We start from the raw sequence: 23,853 nt of genomic DNA, 5'->3' as shown, positions 1-23,853 counted from the left end.
TTTCAAATTGCTCTGTACTTAAAGTTTCTTCGATAAAAATATTAAATTTATCTCAAGTTTAAATTGATGGCCACTCTCCTTGAGTCAAATTTTTTGGTTGCAATTGATTTAATATGCGACTCTTTGACAAAAATCACACAATTAGATGGCAGTCTTCAATCATTAATCATACAAATATGAATTTACAGTAGTATGCAAATGCTACTCATATCACATTGTATAACAAGTTCTAGGCTGCTATTGACTAGCAAAGTTTTGAATATTTGGAAACAATAGAGAGTTGCCTGGTGAGGTAATAAATCTCAAGCGCATGCAAGGTCTGAACTTAAGTTTATTCAACATGTTTTTAGAATACTTGGTCTGTTAGGTGATACATCTTATTTTTCCTCATAAGAGACAAAGCATAACTTATTATAAACAAGCTAAAAATATGAAGCACGTTGGGTTACTACCATATCACAAAAGGCTGCCAGTTGGCCTCTGGAGATGGAAATCTCATCTAGCCGAGGCTGTTAAATTTTATGAGCCTGAATTACAAAATTAATTTCAAGCTTATACAGAATCTAACTTAGGTACTGTACTATGGTAGTTAGAGAACAAGAGAAGGATCATAGATATTTTTAATAATTGAGGTTAAGTTTCAAAATATTTGTTTCGAGAAGTGTTTGTATATTGCAGAAACTCTTACTCACGTGATTACTCATGACTAATGAAAATTAACAGAACCAAACTGATCATTAAAAGATTTACATTTATCAATTCTAAAATCCAATTTGAAATCATGGATATTAGCCAGACTTAAAAACTCAGTCTTTCTCTCTTGTAATTGTATTTCAAACAAACCACTCTCGGTCACAGACAGCACCGTATCGCGCATGCGTTAGTAACGGTTTTTTCCCATTCAATTCAGTCAGTTCTTTGAATGTACCGTCAAACCGGCTAACTTGGGACAGTTTTCAACTTTGACTTGAAATCAGTTACATTATTATTTCAATAGTTTATTTCTCCTGTGCTCAGAACTCAGGTCTTCAATAATACTTCAATATATACATTCAATTTATTATTATTCCAACCTGTTCTGAAAAAAATTGAAAAATATGGTGTCCCAATTACCAACAGAGTTGGGTAACTTGGGACACCAATATGATTTGCCTGTAATTAGACACTTGAGTGGTTGAAGGCTACCTTGATACATTGAATTTTGAATAATATGTATTATATTCATAATAAAATACTTTAACTGTAAAATAATCAAAGATGATAAAATAGTCGTGTGTAATAATGAGTGCTCACAATAGAAGTTCTTAAAGGCTCAATTTCTAGGTTACAAATAGTAGATTGTTATGACTGTTAAAAAGTATCTAAGCTGATAATCTAATGTTCTAAACGTTATTAAATATTTTAATGATGTGTTCTCAACAAATCCACAATGCCAGAGCTCAGAATGAATTGCACAGACAGCTGGTAAGTTGGAATTGAAGGGAAGGGGTTAAACTGTCCCAAGTTAGACAACTGTCCCAAGTTAGCCGGTTTTACGGTAACATTCTTTGTGATGATGGTTACCGAGCACCGTAGCTAATTATTATTATCCAATGATGATTCATCATTTAATTCGATATAATAATCAATATATCATCATTTCATTCAATAAAAGAAAGAGTACTTTCCAATAATATAATTAATAAAATATAACGGTTGTTATTTAACTAATCTTAAAAAACACTATAACTAAGTCAGCATATTGTCATTTCAAACCTAACGCTTTAATAAAGCATTAATAAACATAAATCTTGGTAAAAAACATAATCCCTTGCAATTTCAAAGCAAACTCCTAACCCCCCAACCTATCTTTTCACCTTTGAAATATAAAAACCATAATTCTAACTGTACCCTAGCCCTTTCTAGCATATTGCAATTTTAAAGCAAAAACCTAACCTACCCTTATAAAACATTATTAAATATAACTTAAAAACCCTAACCCCTGACGCTTTCACATTTAATACTTTGAATTTTAAAGCAAAATCCTAACCCAAAAAACATAACTCTACCTGGACCCTAGCCCCTTCTAGCATATTGCAATTTCAAAGCAAAAACCTAACCTATCCTTATGAAACATAATTAAATATAACCTAAATAATACCTAACCCTCAACCCTATTTTGTCAATTAGTTGAATTTCTACATTGCAATGCGTGAAAAAGATAGTGCCATCTGCTTTGTTGAATGATACACAAGGAGAGCAACACCATTGCAAATCACACACTGCCATTATAATGTGGACCTCACTATAGATACTCAAAGAATACTTTTGAATAAGTAGGGGTAAAGTGAGAGTTCTGAAGAAAAGCTGCCCCAAAGCTGGCTCAAAGCTGCCCCAAACCTGGCTCAAATCTGGCTCAAATCTGATTGTTGGTTCTAACCTTGCCCAATCCAATGTAATCTGATCTAACCTAACCTAGCCATACCCCTAATCTCACAATAAACCTCAAATGAAGATTTCCCACTTTTTGGAAAAAAAAAACTAGATCCAGCTTTTTTTTATTTCTTGAATAACTAAGAAACCGTTAATATTCCAAAAAAATCACAAGAGTTACTTTTTCCAGTAAATCTATAACGAATCCATTGACACCCCATTTGTCAAGATTGAACAAGAAATAAGGATCTCATGGGAAAACTAGATCCAGCTTTTTTCAATTTCTTGAATAACTAAGAAACCGTTAATTTTACAAAAAATCTACAGGAATAACTTTTTCCAGTAAATCTAATAACAAATCCATTGACACCCCATTTGTCAAGATTGAACAAAAAATAAGGATTTCATGGGAAAACTAGATCCAATAACTAAGAAACCGTTAATTTTACAAGAATAACTTTTTCCAGTAAATCTAATAACGAATCCATTGACACCCCATTTGTCAAGATTGAACAGAAAAACTAGATCAAATTTCTTGAATAACCAAGAATATTTTTTTCAGTAAATCCATTATTTGTCAAGGGATCCTAACTCTGAAACTGAGCAACAAGCATTTTTATGTTGAGACCTTTCTTAAACCTCAGCACTAAACCCCCCCCCCCAACAAGGGGGGGGGGGGGTTGGGGGTCTTGACCCTCTGCCTTTAACCAGCTAAGCTTGAACTACTTGAAAACTCACCTCAGGTTGTATTGAGAAGAAAAAAATATATAATAAAAATGTATAAGAAAGAAGTCAAGTCGGATATATTACTTGTTGATCAGAGTGTACATCTTGATGAGAGTATTACCAAATATGAGTATATCACTCACACACCATATATCAACAGACATTTAATTACAATGATGAAATCGAATTAGTTTAAAACAAGAAGATAGTTATACACTTCCAAGTAGAAGTTTTCTCATAATTGAAGGCAAAATCAAAGTGAAAGATAAGAATGATGTTGAAACCAAGGACTTTTCACTTATCAATAATGGAGTTGCATACCTATTTGATGAAATCAGATATGAATTGGAGGGGTTGAAGTTGATCGCACACGTAATGTAGGATTGACAACAACCATGAAAAACTATCTACGTCAATCAAAACTCAATGAAAAATTATGGAGAATGCAGGATGGAAGTTGACTGGATGGAAAAGTTTAGATAAATTCTGCTTTTGCATTCCTCTGGATATGTGGTTAGGTGTAATGGAAGACTATAGAAAAGTTCTATTAAATGTTCGTCAGGAAATTGTTCTATTAAGATCATCATCAGACTTAATTGTATTGAATCAGAGACAGCAAAATCGGTGAAAATTGATATTACAAAACTACAATGGAAAGTACCCTATATACATGCTTCTGACACTGTTCGTCTTGATCTGCTGAGTTTAACACATAGTGATATACCAATTACCATTCCATTCAGATCATGGGAATTGCATGAATTTCCACAATTACCTGAAACTACCAATCTTCAATGGACAGTTAAGACAACTTCAAACATATTAAAACCTAGATTCATTATTCTTGGATTTCAAAAGAATAGGAAAAATGTTATAACTGCTAACAGGTCACATTTCGATTTCTGTAATCTGAACAATGTTAATCTCTATTTAAATGCTCAATCATTCCCCTATGAAAATATTGTTGGTAATAAACATTTATTGTATCACAATATGTTCTCTGAATTCCAAAATGAATACTATCCTTATAACAGCAGTACATCAATTGAGTATAAAACATTTGATGAATATGCACCATTGGTTGTTATAGACTGTAGTAAGCAAAATGAACTATTGAAATCTGGTGCAATAGACATAAAGTTGACATTGGAAACAACAAATAATTTCTCAGAAAAAACCAGTGCCTACTGTTTAATCCTCTATGATAATGAGTTTGAATATACACCACTGAGTGGAACAGTAAAAAGAGTATTATAAATCTTCTATAAAATAACAAAGAACTAGACAATATTCAAATCAAAAGTATTATCTACAAATGTATCAATATTTTACCTTCAGTATCATCCCATTGATTTGTAGAATTGTTCTTGTCTTGATCTCCAACCATTTTCTTCAAATTTAATTTTAAAGCATTTTATATTATTATTTGATTTATCAGCTTCTTTCAAAGCAAAATACTGACTGTGATGATATAGTGCTATCCATATGAGCTTAGATTTTTCATTAAAGTTGAATAATGTTCTTGGTCTGGGTAACCAAACCTATATTTTTTTCTGGGTGTACTCACCTACATCTACAATTTCTTTCTGGGTGTACTCACCTAAACCTAAGATTTTTCACCTATATTTATTACATTTTTTTCATACCATTCTTTAAAAGAGATTCCAGAAGAAAGTGAGAATTGTTGGATTAAGTTTGGATCAGTCATATACTTCCATTCTTTTTCATTATTGAGATTGATGTTTGGTATGAAAGTTGCAGCTAATGGTATACATTGTAAAAAATGGAAAAAATTCTGAATCAAATTTTTGATATCAACATTAATATCTCTATTATTATCTTTATCATACAAATATCGACCAAATTTATCAACACTCATGATCTATTTTTATAATAAATGTTCAATACAACCTGAGGTGAGTTTTCAAGTAGTTCAGGTTAAAGGCAGAGGGTCAAGCCCCCCCCCCCCTGTGGGGGGGGGGGTTTAGTGCTGAGGTTTAAGAAAGGTCTCAACATAAAAATGCTTGTTGCTCAGTTTCAGAGTTAGGATCCCTTGACAAATAATGGATTTACTGAAAAAAATATTCTTGGTTATTCAAGAAATTGGATCTAGTTTTTCTGTTCAATCTTGACAAATGGATTTACTGGAAAAAGTTATTCTTGTAAAATTTACGGTTTTTAGTTATTGGATCTAGTTTTCCCATGAGATCCTTATTTTTTGTTCAATCTTGACAAATGGGGTGTCGATGGATTTGTTATTAGATTTACTGGAAAAAGTTACTCTTGTAGATTTTTTGTAAAATTAACGGTTTCTCAGTTATTCAAGAAATAAAAAAAAGCTGGATCTAGTTTTTTTTTCCAAAAAAGTGGGAAATCTTCATTTGAGGTTTATTGTGAGATTAGGGGTATGGCTAGGTTAGGTTAGATTAGATTACATTGGATTGGGCAAGGTTAGAACCAATAATCAGATTTGAGCCAGATTTGAGCCAGGTTTGGGGCAGCTTTGAGCCAGCTTTGGGGCAGCTTTTCTTCAGAACTCTCACTTTACCCCTACTTGAATAACTATGTGATAACTGTGATTGTTGCTGGCCGTTACTCTGTATCTGTGACAAAGAGAAGCTGCTGTATTTCAATAGTATAATTTCATCTGTCAAAAATGTCGATATACAAAGTTATTGATAAAAGGTTATCGTCTTTATAAAATTTATCTCGATAGATATTGTTGAAATCTGTTATCACGACTACATAATTTCGCTCCTGGGTTTTGGAAGATTTTGTGTTATAAATAGTCACGGATATGTACAAATTTTGTGTTTATTTCATTATTAATTGTTTCTTGATCACGTTTTATCATTTTGTTCTAGATTTTAATTCTTATTCTATTTTAAAAGCCAACACCGTTTAGAGGTTAGTTTGAGGTTAGGTTTTCGAGATTTAAAAATAAACATAGATAGTTTACTTGACTAAAATTATAACCAAATTAAAATCCTATCATTTATAAATCATTTATTATTATTGCAAGTAATATATTTCTTAGATAGGAAGATGAGCTCAAGTAAAACACCGAAGGTTAATAATAGAAATGTAAACATTGCGGAGTACTTACGCGTTCCCAAAACCAAAATTCAAAAACGCCAAAACCAAAAACCCCAGTTCTTCAAACTACTTTAGCCGAAAAAGTTGCTCAACTACAAAGTAGCCACACTAATTTAAAAAACCAATTAGAAGTAACTTTAAAAACGTCTGAGGAAGAAAGGTTAGGGATGGTAGAAGAAATTAAATCTTTGGAACTGATTATAAAATTACAAGATGAAGACCATAAAAAAGAAATACTAAATCTAAAAAATCAATGTAGTCTAATGTCGGAGGAAATAAAGAACTAAAATCTAAATTTGATAATACTAAATGTATGATAGAACCTCCGTCCAAATGCAAAAAAATAGAATCTAACCTAAATGATGGAAATGCTCTGAAAATGGTCGAAATAAAACGTACAGTGAGGTTTTGAAGACAGCAACCAAAAATATAGCTGAGGGAAATAAAGATAGGAAAGGGAGAGTTCTGCTACTGACGTCCAGTCATGGACGTGATTGCAGTGATCTCCTTGATAAAAGATTAAAAAATAAATTTGATGTCCAATGTTTTTTCAAGCCAAGTGCATCAATTAATGCAGTTTTAGAGTCAGCTAGGGAACAAACTAAAGACTTTGATGAAAATGACTATCTAATTGTACTGGGTGGCTCAAATAATATAAATGAACCTAACTTGAATCATCTTCCTCAAGTAACAGAAAAAATCAAGGAAATAAATCAAGTTAGGATTCCAGGCTATTCACTGAGATCAGAATTTTGTAGAATAGCTCATAGAAGTGGTGGTGTATGTATATTCACTAGCAATGCTAAACATACCCAAACTTATGAACTGGATTTTGTTAAGAGATTTTCTGTTGAGATGGATTTAGAGGTGACGGGACTAAGGTTAAAAATTGATGATCGATTTGAGGTAGTAGTGTTAGGTATCTATAGGTCACCAAATGGAGACTGGCAAAAATTTTGTGAGCTGCTCCATACACTTTTGGAAATTACAACCGCTCGTTTCACAAATGTTATAGTAGTAGGAGATTTCAATACCGATTTTGCCAGGCAGGATAAAATGACAGAGGATATTAGAGATATTATTAATATGAATAATTTAGAAATTAAGGTCCACGAATATACAAGAGTAACTCGAACTTCACAGACAATTATTGATAATATCCTCACAAATATAGAAGGTTGTAATGTCAGGTTAGGTAGCTCAGATCTATCAGATCATAACTATCAAATTTTAGATGTTAAGTTGCAGGGCCAGAATCCAAGCAGAAAAAAAACTTTTGTGAAAGAAATTCAGCAATATGAGCTAGGAAATATAAATTGTTTGAAGCAGAACTGCTTCAAGAAAATTGGAGTAGTGTTTATAACAGTTGTAACCTAAATTACAAATATAAGCAATTCATTGATACTCTAAGATTTCACATTAGTGTATGCTGTCCGATAAAAAAAGTCAAAGTAAAAAGTAAATTAAACAAAGTAGATGAATGGATAACTGAAGATATCCTTACTCAAAGAATATTGTTAGGGAAGCTTATGAGGAATTTAAATTAGTGAGGGATGTTCCGAGTGAGGTCAAATACAAATGTCTAAAGAAAAACTATGCAAAAGAAGTGAGGAAAGCTAAGTGTAAGAAAACAGCTGAAATATTAACAACTAGTACCAATTTTAACTCTGCTGTTTGGGAGGTAATTAATAGAAATAGGAGAGCAGCTCAAAAGGATACAGTTACTAATGTCCCTAGGATAATCGATGAACATGGAAATTATATGGATGATAGTATAGACATTTGTAACTTTTTCAATAAATATTATCAACAGGTTGCATATAATCTCCAAAAGTCACTGAACACTAATACTTATAATACAACTACATTAAATGCTGAGCCAATTGAAAAGGTATTTAAATTTCATCCATTATCAAGAGATGAGTTGTCAAGAATAATAAAAAATTTGAATAACAAAAAAACAGTAGGATTGGATGGGGTCTCAAGCAAAATTTTAAAAGAATGTGAAAATGAATTACTGGACCCTTTATTGCATCTCCTTAATACTTCACTAGAGCAGGGTATTTTCCCTGATGATCTGAAACAAGGAAAAATTTTGCCAATTTTCAAGAGCGGTGATTCTGAAAGAGTTGAAAATTATAGACCCATTAGTATTCTAAATGTAATAAGTAAAATTTTTGAAAGAGTAGTTTTAAATAGGTTATTGATGCACCTGGAAGAAATTAATTTCATATGTGATGAACAGCATGGGTTCCAGAAAGGGAAATCTACTAAGACTGCAATAGTATCCCTTGTTGAAAGACTAATAGATATAATAGATTCAGGTGAGAAGGCAGCCGCAATTTTCTTGATTTATCCAAAGCTTTTGATTGTGTGAACCATAGAATATTATTGGAAATACTAAAAACTGTAGGTGTGAATGGTATAGAACTAAAATGGTTTGAATCATATCTCATAGGTAGAAACCAGTGTGTTGAGCTTACCAAGGTGGATGGGAATGAAATAGTAAAAATTAAATCTCAAAAACTGGAGGTCCAGGCTGGAGTACCTCAAGGCTCAATTCTGGGTCCCTTACTGTTTCTGTTGTATGTGAACCAATTACCAAAAGAGTTAAAAGATCACAGAGCTCTGTTGTTTGCTGATGACACATCGCTTATCTTTAACAATTATTTATTAGATAGTCTAGAAATAAATGCTTTTACTGGAGTACAGTCAATTGTCCAATTCTTGAAGCAAAGGCAATTAACAATAAATAGTAAGAAATGTCAATTCCTACAATTCAAAAGTAAATATAATTCAGTAGAGGATAGAGAAATAAATGTGTTTGTAGAGGAAAATGAATTAGACCAAGAAGAGAAAGTAGCATTCTTGGGAATTTTATTGGACAGGAAATTAACATGGCATCCTTACATTGAGAGGATATGTAATAAGATATCATCTGGGGTATTTGTCCTGCGGCAGCTTGCTAGGCTGAATGATAAAAAACTACTGTTAACTGCTTACCATGGACTTATACTATCTCATATTAGGTATGCTATTTTAGTATGGGGTAATTCATCTCAACAAAATATGGACAGAGTGTTTAAGATTCAAAAGAAGGCACTCAGATGTATAGAGAAAGTGAATAGGTTAGACTCTTGTAGGCCTTTATTAAAAGCTTGGTCTATTAACTGTGCCATCCTTGTATGTATATGAAGTTGTAATGCATGTGAAAAAGAGTGGTGTGATCCAGAATTCAGATGTTCATGAGTATAATACGCGAAACAGAGCAGATTATCATATAATGGGTCACAATAGTAGGTTATTTGAACAAAAACCAGATTATATTGGTAGGAAATTTTATAACAAGCTACCTCAAATCTTGAAAAGTAATGATGATTTGAAGATTTTCAAAAAACAAATGAAAAAATATTTAGTTGATAAAGCTTTTTATAGTGTACAAGAATTCCTTTCAAACCTAAACTAGGTTGAACTACTTAGTGTTAGAATTATTATGTCTATTAAATTTTATAAAACTTTTAAGTGAAAAAACACTCACATTATTTGATGTGGCGACGTCCGTTTTGTGCTGGTATCGCACATTTTCAAGCCAAACAGGAACTGAAGTGTTTAAGGTTATGAGGGTGAAATTTGGTTGGGGTGGAGGGGAGTTTTGGTGGTTAATGGAGGAGTATTTAAATGAGTTTGTCAAACAGGGTGTGGGAGGAAAAGTTGATTTGGTCATTTAGAATATTGCTTGGCTGTTGTTTGGTGTGTTTGTATATTTCAAACTGTTCTAGTACATTTAATTTTCTGTTTTTGTGGGAATAGTGGAGTATTTCGAGGTTGTTGTCTATGTCAGGGTGTGTGTGGTCAGAGGAGATGATGTGTTCTGCAAAGGTGGAATGGGAGGACGGATGGGTTATGGCTCTTGTGTGTTCTTTGAATCTTATATTGAAATTTCTAGCTGTTTTACCTATGTAGAATTTGCTGCAATCTCTACAATTTAGCTTATAAATTCCTGGTCTATTGTACTGATTTTGAGAGGTGTTGTGTGGGGACAAAAGTTTTTTCAGTGAGTTTTTTGTTCTGTATGCAACCTTGTATTTTATTTTCTTGAAAGATGCTGCTATTTTGTATGTTTTATTGTTGTGGTATGTGAGGGTGACGAATGCTGTATGATTACAACACTGAATACAACACTGATAATCATACAGCATTCGTCACCCTCACATACCACAACAATAAAACATACAAAATAGCAGCATCTTTCAAGAAAATAAAATACAAGGTTGCATACAGAACAAAAAACTCACTGAAAAAACTTTTGTCCCCACACAACACCTCTCAAAATCAATACAATAGACCAGGAATTTATAAGCTAAATTGTAGAGATTGCAGCAAATTCTACATAGGTAAAACAGCTAGAAATTTCAATATAAGATTCAAAGAACACACAAGAGCCATAACCCATCCGTCCTCCCATTCCACCTTTGCAGAACACATCATCTCCTCTGACCACACACCCCTGACATAGACAACAACCTCGAAATACTCCACTATTCCCACAAAAACAGAAAATTAAATGTACTAGAACAGTTTGAAATATACAAACACACCAAACAACAGCCAAGCAATATTCTAAATGACCAAATCAACTTTTCCTCCCACACCTGTTTGACAAACTCATTTAAATACTCCTCCATTAACCACCAAAACTCCCCTCCACCCCAACCAAATTTCACCCTCATAACCTTAAACACTTCAGTTCCTGTTTGGCTTGAAAATGTGCGATACCAGCATGAAACGGACGTCGCCACATCAAATAATGTGAGTGTTTTTTCACTTAAAAGTTTTATAAAATTTAATAGTGATAATTATAATGGAAACAAGATGGATAACCAACAACAAATTATTATGTAATAACATGACTTGTCTTATACTCCATGACTGGAGTCTTTAGGACGTAATCTTAAAAAAAAAAAAAAAAAAAAAAAAAAAAAAAAAAAAAAAAAACGTTATATGCAATCTAGTAGTGGCTCGTGATCTTTTAGCTTGGGGGTTCAACCTCATGATCTATTGGGGAGAAAAGTCTAGAGGATATAGAGTGTTGAGCATAATCAAGCATAAAGGTACCTAATCAATAATAATTTTAAAGAATTACCCCTCAAAGATTAATCATATTTTCTACAAATATAGATTTTTTTGTCTTGTTCATATTTTTCTTGTTTGATTTCTACTTCGGGAGTTGGTCTACCATCATGTTTTATTTTACACCTATCCTCAATATTAATAATGTTTGTATTTAACAAATACTGAACCTTATTCATATTTCATCAAAATGCTGTTACGGTAACACAATAAATTATATTAAAACTCTCACTAAAATAAAATGGACCAACTGCATCTATACAGATTGTATGAAAAGGCTCACCTGAAATTGTTATAGGTTTCAAAAATCCAGCCGGTTTCAACCTCGACACCTTTGCCTTTTGACAAACTTCACATGATTTCACATACTCAACTACATCTTTCCTGACAGTAGGCCAATAATACCTATCCTTGATTTTAGACAACGTTTTATCTATCCCTAAATGTCCCCCGAACTGCAAAGAATCATGATATTGTTTCAATACAGTTGTCACCAAACTCTCAGGAACGACCAACAAAAATAAGGCTGCGCTTTTGACCTGTGCTTCCTTGTAGTACAATATGTCATCTCTTAAAACATAATTTCTAGCTTTTCGTGCAATAGTTCTCTCCGCTGACTCTAAATCCAACAAAGCGTCATATATCTTTTTCAAAAACGGATCCTGTTTTTGCAATAATCCTATATTTATACTAGTAATCATGTTAGCGGATTCTTGCGCATCATCTCTAATAAGTTGATTCTGTAGAGAAGTTATTTCTTCGCTCGTAATGACAAAAGAGAATTCAAAAAAATCGTTCTCAATAACCTTTTCCCCTGGCGCCCTAGACAAAGCGTCAACCAATTGTAATGTCTTGCCTGGTTGATAATGAATATTGAAATCAAACTGAACCAATTTAGTAACCATTTTTGCTAAACGTGAACTTGGTTCCTTGATATTTCTGTAATACTGTAAACTACAGTGATCCGTTACAACAGTAAACTGTTTGTTTAGAAGCCAAGATCTGAAATGCATAACTGAATACGTGACTGCCAATAATTCAAGCTCAGTGGCCGACCAATTTGATTCACTCTTAGTTAATCTTCTTGAAACAAATGAAACTGGATGGATAGTACCGTCCTCTAATTTCTGACTCAAACACCCAGCAATCCCTACAGAACATGCATCTGTGTATAAGAAAGTTTCCCGATTATCACAATAATGAACTAAAACTGGACTCGATATAATACAATTTTTCAACTCCTCAAACACTTGTTGGTGACTTTCTAACCACTCAAACCCTTTATCTTTCTTAGTTAACTGCGTCAACACATATGCTCTTTTAGATAGACATGGGATAAATTTACGATAGTAAGACACTGCTCCCAAAAATCTCCTTAGCTCAGTGACTTTAGTGGGTACCAGAAAATTTTTTATAGATTCTACATTCTCTGCCAATGGCGCTAATCCTTCATTTGAAACAAGATGTCCTAGAATTTTTAAAGACTGAAAACATATTTTCGACTTGTCTGGATTTAGTTTCAAATTACACTCCCGGATTCTTTCAAAAACCTCCTTCAACTCTTTAATGTGCTCTTCCACCGTTGCTGAAAATATATATAGATCATCTATATATAACAACATACTCTTATATAACTTATCACTGAAGATACGCGTGACCTCTCGTTGAACGTATTGGGACTTATAGCCAACCCCTGAGGTAGTTTCTTGAACTTATATAAACCCAATGGCGTCGTGAAAGCCGTCAAATGTTGAGATTTTTCCTCTATAGGCATAGAATAAAAAGCTGATGTCAAATCTAACGTTGTGAGAAACTGAGCTCCAGCCAAGGATTCTAAAATTGTACCAGGATTCGGCAATGGATATCGATCTTTGATAATTTTTGAATTCAATTTCTTGTAATTGACCACCATCCTAGGAGGCTTGTTCTTATATCTAACGAGAAAAGCTGGAGAAGCATAACCTGATCTACATTCCTCAATCACATTAGCCTTTATTAATCCATTTAAAATATCTTGTAATTCCTCTCTCTCACTAGCAGCGAATTTGTATGGTGAACAGAAAATTGGAGACTCGCCTATCAATTGAATTTTTACTGGTGGCAGTTTTGACACCGGAATATCATATTTATCTTTCGCAAAAATATCCTTAAAATCTTCAACCAATGCATAAAACTCATTTTGAACTGACTTTTCTAACTTATCATTAATAGAAACTTTTTCTGTGATACTCACATGCTCGATTATATTAACTGGAGCTGATAACATCTCTCTTGAATTATCATACATCAATTTCCCAATACATTCATTATTTTCGAGAATAATCTCATTTGAATCGACATTGCTAGCAATAAAATTGAGACCTTCTCTGCTCTGCGATACGAACCAATTATTGACTCCTTATCAATAAAATAATTTTGCGATTTTTAAAACCGCTGACCACATAATTCGACTCCAACGTAGAAAAATGTTTTTCTTCACCTGAACTCAATTTGATATAGTCTTTTAAAAATACATCTTTACTAATCATTGGCCTACTTTCATCCGCTCGCAAAAGCCCAGCGTCATCAGTTGATTGCGAAATCGTAGCATCGCCTATCACTTGCCGATCCAACAACTGAACTACTGACTCAGCCGAATTGTGAATTTTTAATGTGTATCTCTCATTTTCACTGTATTTACCTACAGAAATAATATCCAACTCTGATTTATTAACTTGAATGATAATTTACTGTCCTCATTAATTTGCTTATCAACATGAACATCAATATTTAATATCTCTTTCGTTTTATAATAACCTGCTCATCCATTTTAACTTGAATTAAATTCGTCTTCGCAATTTCATCATGTACTGAAAATGGAACAACAATACTGTTATTGTTTAAAAGAATCTTCATCTCTTGTTTTTGAAAATTTAAACGGACTCCGTGTCGAGACAAAAATCAACACCCAACAATAACTGTATGGACAATGATCTCACTACAAAACATTCCCAAGTGACATTGACTCCATCAACTTGAAAATCAAAACAAACCTTGCCCAACAACTTAACTGGTAACCCATTCGCGGCTGTGAGAATGACGTCTGTTTCAAACAATGACTGACCTTGACAATGATCAATCAATTCAAGATTAACGAGTGAGACACTTGAACCCGTATCTAATAATATCTTTATATTTTCTTCGCAAGATATTCCTTGAATTGATATCGGCGTTTTATGATTCTTACTCAACAATGAATTTGAATAACTAATAAATTTCTGACTATCACCATCCTCAACATGATCCATACTCATATTTGTTTCTACTATGCTATTACCTATAGGTTTTGAATCCTCAACACACAATATCCCATTTTTAAATGACGTTTCTGTCACACCTGATTTAGTATTATATTATTATCATCATCGATGTCTTTTACATCCGATTCTTGCAATTCATCACGTTTGTTACGTGAAAAGTGGCCCCTATACTCTGTCGCCGAGAACTGAGCCCCCGCTACAAGTTTTTTGAGTCATTCTTTCTCCCATTGTACCTACACGACATAGTGGAATGATTTTTGGCATTGCATATATGACAAAAAAATTCATCTTCCGTTTTTTTGTTTCTCAAATTAAACCTGCATTCAGCTGTCGTATGCGTAGTGGTCTCACATATCGCACACCATCTTCTTTGAAACTTGATATTTTCTTTGTGATGAATATCTCCCTCTCTATCATTCCTATTTCTTCGATCAAACCTATTCCCTTCAAATCTATTTCCTTCGAACCTATTTCCTTCAAACCTATTTCCTTCATACCTATTCCCTTCAACCCTATTCCCTTCATACCTATTTCCTTCATACCTATTTCTATTAAACCTTTGACCCTTCTCAATACCATTGTTGAATTTGTTCCCATAAGACCTATTATTTTCGTTGCCACTCGTATTGCTGTCATTGAATCTTCTCCCCGCTAATTCTTTTTCCGCAATAAGTTTATCCACATTTCTACTTATCTGCATAATGTGATGATCATATGAATCCCGTTGAACTATTGAAGCTTTGCCTAGACCTACTCTATCTTCCACTATGTATTGAGAAAATTCAAAACGCTGTAAATTTCTTTCTAACTCATCGATGGATTCGTTAGGCAGCATTATTACCCTATCCTGAATATGAGGTAACAATCCTTTCAATACATATTTTATTTTCCTACCTTCCGACATATGCGGGTCAACCTTTGAGCACAATCCTAAAACTTGGGCCATATATTCCCTAGCTGCTTCACACGGTTTCATTCTTATGTTTGTCAACTCCATTTCATACCTATCCATGTGAATAGGCTGATAATACTTTTCGAGCTCAGATCGAACATTTTTGTAATCCCATCTATTCGCTTCCGTCAACGAGAGTTGGATCATATCTAAATATTTCAAAGGACTGCCTTCTAAGTAAAATGGTAGATATAGTAATTTATCCTTTTCATCCCACGAATTTGCATTTGAAACTCTTTCAAAATGAATAAAAAATCTATAACATCCTCCAATTTCTTTCCTCCATATATCCGTGGAGCTAAGAAAGGTCGCTTTTTATCAGCCATATTCAATGTTTCAAATGAACCAACTGTATCCGATTTTATAATAGCGTCTGTCTGAACCGCACTATCTTTATTTTCAATAAAAGTTTTATTAAGAATATTTGAATCCTCGTCTCCAGATATAGGTTGTTCACTTTTACTAACTTCTGAGGAATCCAGAGTAAATTTTCTTCTCAACGTCTGCTCTAAAAAGGCAAGATTGGGATGCTGTAACGCTAATTCGTTTGATAACCTGACCCCTTCTATTATATGATTCAGAGCTTTCTCTTGACTAAGTAAATGCTGTTCAGGCTGTAACAACGACAATTTCAAGATCCTAATATGAGATCTCAAAAAATCTAAATCCGCATTTGGGGGAACAAACAATCTATATTGCTGAGCTATAAACAACGCTTCTTTAAGATTCAATTCTTTTGTACGAATATTCCTAAGATCTACCACTGCACTCATTCCATAATACAAATATAAATGAGAAGATAAATCACAACAACAACACAGCAACAAATGAAAACACAAAATTGAATCTTCACTGAGGTAACCGAAAAAGTCCAAATTTTAAAAGCTGGATTAAAAACCCTTTGAGCCTCCACCAATTATGTAAACAAGATATGGACGGCAGGATAAACCTCCACCAAATATGTAAACGTGGGAAAATGAAAATCAAGAAATGATCGTACTGGTTTTGATAATTAAAACAAAACAATAAATTATTAGTACAAAATTTAGAATTATAATTAGAAATTATGAAATAACAATAAATAGATGAATATTTCAAGGGCTACTCGCTTGGCTGCTAGTGAAGATTAAATTTGTTGTGGTTATGGAAAATTTAAAACAATGACTCAGTAGTCACCTACCTTTATGATAATGGCCCCCAATTTGGCATCCACTGGTTAATCGCGACGTTAATTATTAATGAAAAATAAATAAAAAAACTGATCTAATGAAGTGGGTTCAGATCCCTTCTTATTCAATAATACAATTCTCTTTAAACTGCCCGAACTGTGACAGGAAAACTGTATTATAAAACAAGAACAAAATCTATCCCCTTCACCAGAACAGCCGGACTTTTACTCACAGTCCTAACGAACGAGCTCACAACACACACTAGTAAAATTTTGGGTATTAATATATAACTCAGTCAATGCCAAACATGAAGCCATTTCAAATACATATTTTTATCAGTCGCACAAGCGAGCACGTTTGTTATGAAAAACAAAAGAGAAGCTACAATAATTTTGATAACAAGTGAAATAAACAATCTTTCTGTCGATGACAAAACTGTTCAAAGGCAGAAACACCGTTCATTAAACTTTTCGTAAATTAAAACTCTAAAATCCTGATCAATATGAGATAAATATATGATTCATATAATTATATGTCCCATATGACCAGGTGACAACACACTAGAAATACTCACGAATACACGAAACACACTAGAGATTACTATATTCTTCTACATGCAAAAACAATTTATGTAACGAAAAATGCAGTGAAATCTATCAAAAATATACCCGAAACCATATCGTATAACCTCAAAACTGTCACGCTTAGGCTACTCCTTGTTTACCGCTTTTTTACTGTTTACTGCCACCAAATTCAAATTTATTGGTTATAAGCAAGTTCAAGATGGCACGATGAATACTCACGATTCATTCCGAGGTTTACCGAATGCTTCACTTGCCTCGGCTATATAGGTTCGGCTACTCTCGGATGAACTTGTGCAAACTTGGTTCAGACAGGATTGTGAACCAGATTCGTGCTAGCGAACTGATTCCCCTCCTCCGTTCTACTAACTTACCCATCCCTGTTTTTGGGTTCACATCGGGGAATGAACACTGCCTTCCACCACCACCCATCTCATCATTCCATTCGGTGCTGTTTCAAGCAAGCCACTCTGGGTTCTCAGGCACCGGCCGCTTTAAATAGATGAAAAATGCTGTGATGTAATTTCATGAGTATAAAATAAAAATATAATTATTTGAGTTGCAAATTCATCATTGTTTAGGAAGTTGATTCAATTCTGGGGGTTCAATGAACCATTGAACACATAGGACGAGCCGCCACTGATGCAATCTATTTGATATGACTAGGCCTGGTTTTGACTTCATATCACTTGCTTTTTTTATTTGAATAATACTTAATTGGTAATTGATTTGAATAATGCTGAGAAATCGGTACAGAAATTTTTTTTATGCTCTCAGTATCGATCTATCTCTAAAATGATAGCATTTTTTCAATGTTATCGATATTCTGTTATTGTCTATAGCCATAGCCACCTCTAATACCTGTATTAGAGGTGGCTATGCTATAGCCCCCTGTGGGTTGGGGGAGCTTTGAGTCGATCATCGTACTCGAGAATGAGTTGAAAACCAGAATTCACCCACAGTATCCATGCTTGTCGAAGGGGGCGACTAAAATGGACCTCAATGCAACTCCAGAAGTTGCCTAGCCTTCAAATCCACGGAATCTGCCCCATCAGGGCGGTGTCGGAGTGGCAGAAAGAAAAACCCAAGAGACCAGAAATGGGTGAAACTCCAGGCACAAATGTGGGTCAAGAAACTGAGTCAAGGGTGGCCGGGCGCCCTGGAGGCAGTTTGGCGTCCCCTCTCTCAGTGGAAGGACTTACAAAAAGGCCAGGAGTGGAACTCACATAGGTCACGAGTTTGTGGGTGGAGAGGCCAGAACTCATCACTGCTCAAAGAAGGGCGGCCATTCAGGCAAAACTTCTTGGGAGGGGTGAGGCTTTTGACCCTGCAGAGTTTCAAAGGAGCAAAAAGAAAAACCAAAGAGACCAGAGATGGGTAAAACTCCAGGCACAAATGTGGGTCAAGAGGTTGAGTCAAGGGTGGCTGGGAGCCATAGAGGCAAATTGGCCGCCCCTTCAATACCTTTAATACCTTCAGCTTCATCCATTACCCACAATTGAAGGATCAATGGCATCAAAAAATCAAAACACATACAAAACACATGAAAAAAAACTGTAACAGTTCAGATGGCAGTGATCCAGTGCTCACGCTCTCAATAAAAATTCGTTTACACTGTAATATGCCTTTGCACATAGTAGCTTCCGGACGGTTCTCCTGAAGGCGGCCTCATCCAATTGCATATCACACTGGATTGCAACCAGGTGATGATTGGAATTTTAGTATAGGGAAAAACTCCTGGTTCTTGTAAAGGACATAGGTATGGTATGCCTAACTAGCATACTACTTGGGAACATAATAAGATTCGGGTGGTGTGTTGGGTTCTTTTGATTCTTGAATCCATCCCTTCAAAAACAGTGAACAATATTGTCTATACAAGATTCTCATCGATATACGATATATTTTTGACAGTTACAAAGGTCAGACATATTTTGGTATGCTAAGAAATTTGCGTCTTAGTTCAGTGTGGTTCCACTGGGATGAATGAGCCCTAGTTTTGACTTCATAACCGTATAACCATTTTTCGTCATCTGTTATGACCCTTTTGAACAAATCAGGGTCATCATTGACATCATCCAATAGCTCATGAGCGATTGTCATGCGATGGTTCTTCTGGTTGAAATTGAGCAATTTTGGAACAAAATTAACTGACACACCTTTCATGCCCAAAATATCAAAAAATTAATGGCTCAAGCCAACCAATATGCCAATATCTTCTGCAACTTATCTGATAGTGATACGATGATTTTCCAAAACAATTTTGACATTTTCATCTGTTGTTGTAGTGCTGGGGCGTCGAGAGCTGGGTTTGTCATTGGCATCTTCTCGGCCATCTTGGAAAAGCGTGAACCACTTATACATGATTTTTCCCATTAAGAGTTGACTCACCCTATGCCACTGTCAACATTTCAAGTGCTTTGGAGCACTTAATTCCATTTGTTATATGAAATTTGCCTCAAATTCTTTGATCCTTTTTTTATATAGAAGAAAATTTGCCAATCTCACCAAAATACGGCTGACTTTTACAGTACCTGTCAAAAAGAAATCTAGACATGCTATCCACTTGAAATATATGCTCAGGACATGTATACTAAGGCAACAAAATAGAAAATCAAACGTGCATTACCCCCGAAATTAAAAGTCACCTTACTTTTTGAACACACCTTGCATTGTTGAAATCTGATTTGTCAGATTGGATTGGTGGGAGGTAAGATTTCAAGCTTAGAATGGAAGGATAAGATGGATCCATTTCACTTTGTCACTCTCTACAAACGATGTATCAATGCTTACCTTTTGATATCTCATCATTTTTGGATGTGTTGACCTATAAGCTACAGCTTGTTTTGTTTGATAGTTTTTGAAATGTTCCTAGAGATTCTCATCGAAATTTCTAAAATTTTTTAATACATTCCAAAGAATCACTCAAAAGAAGACAGATTCATTCTCTACACACAAAACTCTTCCATTGTATAGAATGATCCAACCAGCTATGAAGCTTTTCAACTCAAAAACATCAACATTTTCAAAAAAAATCAAATGAGAAGGAAGCTTACTAATATATTAATGGCTCATGTATGTCTGTTTTTTTTCAAAAAGAACAACTCGTTCTGACCCTTCCTGTTCCTAGTGTGATACGAACCCATTCAAAGGATTTAGCAGACACATCATTCTCAACTGATCTGCTGAGCAATTACCTATTTATAGCAATAACAACAAAGAATCAATAACGAATCTGAGTCAGATTCATTCCTAGTGCATACCAGAAATTATATATTATTGTTCAATATTGAATAAATTATTGATGAAAAAATTAAGGCAAAATGGCATCACAACCAGAGATTCAATGTTGATTTTTCTTTATTATTTTTGTTCTTTCAACAGTAGTTAGAGTATAAGTTAAATTATATAAAAAGAGACGCAATATAACCACAGATTCCTGTGAGGGAATAGGTGTTCCACACCTAGAAGCTAGAAATATCAAAATTGTAGGCTAGGATGACGATTTCGAGAATTTATTGAAAGTTGATAAATTGAAGTAAATAATGATGGAAGACGAGAGAAATGTATAGAATATTCCTCAAAGATAGAATATCTATTAACAAGAAGTTTCTCTTACAATAGATTGCTGAAAACTATTGATAGGCTATTCTAAATAATATTAATATAATGCATCTCTAGTGAATTATAACTGTTTGTGATACAATACAAAATTGCTATTCAAAAGGATAGAACTCTCAACAGTAGTCCATTAAATAAAATCAATTAGTCCCTCTCAAGTTGTATCCCATCTTATTCTAAATAAATAATAAAATCTATAATAAGCCAGGAGGTTTTTGAATTAATCAACGCAGCCATATTAACAACAATAACATCATAATATGGAGCATAGCAGTTCAAAGGGTTTTGCAAAGACAATATTGTTGTTGAAGAGGTGGTAATTTAGAGAAAAATTAATTGTTATGAAGATGAGATCATCAGAATGGATCTTTACACATTTGAGGAGACAGCTCTACCAGCTGAGCTATACCAGACAACCTCTGACATTTTGTCCTGAATTAACTAGTACATGATTGTAATGTTAGGAAAAATAATGAAAAATGTCACACTAAATATTATCAAGTTAACTTGAGAGAGAATTGATTTTGTAATTCAAACTTGTCGATCTTGTACCGCCAAAACAAAATTTTAAACTTGCCGCCTTTTAATGTCAATAAATCAGGTTGAATAAATGAACTCGATTGAATTGTAACAATAGTTTATTTAATTTTTTTTATAAAGTTTTGACATTGTACAAATTAAATAACCAGATTATAACTTAAAATTTAACTTTTAGTTGATTGATACATTGAATTATAACTCAGATTTCAGTAGCATTGAGATTTAGTTGCTCTAGGTAGAGGAAGTTCATAATGCATCCTGTTTGATCTGAGATTTCCTCCTGAGATTTTTCACCTGAGATTTCCACGAGATAGAACAAAAAATTTGGTTGCTCCACATTTATTGGTAAAATTTTAATTAATAGCTTTTCTTTCATTTATTTGTTCAATTAAACATAAAGTAGAAAATTTGTTTATTAATGTAACTTTTGAAAGTGTCAATTTAAATTTTAAGGTGATTAAAATTAAAAGTGGAATCTTGGTAAATTCACGTGAGTAGAAATTTTAATTTATCTCATCTTGAGAAGATCAGGAAAATTGTTTATTATTTTAAAATTAGGTCTGTTAAAAAGAAAAACATAATCAGAGATAGGTTTGGTAGTAATAAGTTTCTATTTTATTGTTTAACATTCCTTTATTTTGTAAACTTGAAAAGTTTTCAATAAAAAAGTAATCAGATGCAATGTATTATTTATTGCCAACGATTAATCAACTTAATGAAAATGGTAAATTTGTTAGCTTAGGATCCAGAGTAGAAGATGAATATTTTTATTAGACAGAGGCAAATCCTTCTTGGGAATAAAAAGTATCAAATGATTCTATCTCTGAAGTGGGGTTTCGGTGCTACAATCAAAGTAACCACACACGAAACGCTCCATGATGTACAAATTAATAAAGAAAAACATTTCTCGGGTGATTAATAATATTAATTTGTCAACACAATCAATGAATGGATGATAATTCTCATTAAAACCACTTCTCAGAGAAAAAAGAAAACCTTGATTCATGTATGAATCTCCCAACAAGACAATCTTTCTGGGTTGTGAGATTGAATGGATAATTATCGATTTACTAGCACTCTACAACTAAACACTTTACATATGACAGTGAGTCTGATAATGACTATTCAGATTGAACATGATTCCACAAAAACACTATAAACTGGCGGACTTGGCTGACATATAACAGTTGTGAGGCTCATTGGTATCTCGAAGAATATCAGGTAGCCTACCGTATGTTCTCCCATAGAAGACAAGGTACTATATTATGTACTTACAATTTTCCAAGCGAAACTAAAGTTTTTAATTCCAAATTCCAATTCAAGAAGAATATCTCAAAGTATTTGACAAATAGAGCTTATTACTCGGTTCTCGTGTTTTTAGATGGATGACTTTTGATGTTTTTAATTTTTTTACCACTTTCCTCCCTCGGATCCAACTCCAACCTATCTAGACACCAGGCTTGATTGGATTCAAATGAAACAATAGTAACAATAATTTAGAATTGTAACAATGCAGAAATTCTTTACATGTTGTAAATCATATTTTAAACGAATGAAATAGCTAATAAATAATTTGAATTTGGAAAAATATTATGTGTGGATTGCTTTGAATTTTACGAATTTACAATTGAAGAGGCATGAATATTCTTTACATTTAACGAGAGTAGGAGAGCTCCTTGCAAGACCAAGTTTTAAGGATAAAGCATTAGAAACTCACCTACTTGTTGCTTTGATTTCTGCAAATTAATATTTCTGGATAAGTTAATATGAGGAGGAGAAAAAGTAAATCTGGCGGATGGATAAAGACATAGACTAACTTGCATTAAATTGCACTCATTAATCCCCAAGTGATGTTTCAATCTGCTAGTGCTAAACCTTCATGTCATCTCGTCAGTACAGAAAAATGTACTGAATTGAAATTTACTCAATTAAGTTACAATAATGATTAAGCGCACGAGAATCTGACACCAATCACACAAATCTCAATTGCAAAACAAAACAATGTCAATAGAACTTAGTTTCAATACCTTTTTCGTGCTAAATGAACTTTGAACCCCTTGTTGCGAACCCAACGAGTACAAATTTACCCTTACAGAATTGACACTAATAAGGAAGATTATATTGGTAACCGTGATAATAGAAGGAATGCTCTTTAACGCCGCTGTTTACGTATCAATCTTTAATAGCTCTGTTGCTGAATTGTTTGAGATTGACAGTTATTGAGTATCATCGGAGTTCTCTTCATGCTATTAGTGAAATAGACTACTCGGCGTGCGACGAGACCTGTTGCGCCGTGATTGCACGTGGGGATTGTGGTGCATCTCTTATCT

Source organism: Nilaparvata lugens, chromosome 1, assembly GCF_014356525.2.
Source record: "Nilaparvata lugens isolate BPH chromosome 1, ASM1435652v1, whole genome shotgun sequence".
Taxonomy (NCBI): Eukaryota; Metazoa; Arthropoda; class Insecta; order Hemiptera; family Delphacidae; genus Nilaparvata; species Nilaparvata lugens.
The sequence above is the reverse complement of the archived record's forward strand: the minus strand, read 5'-3'. Positions refer to the sequence as shown.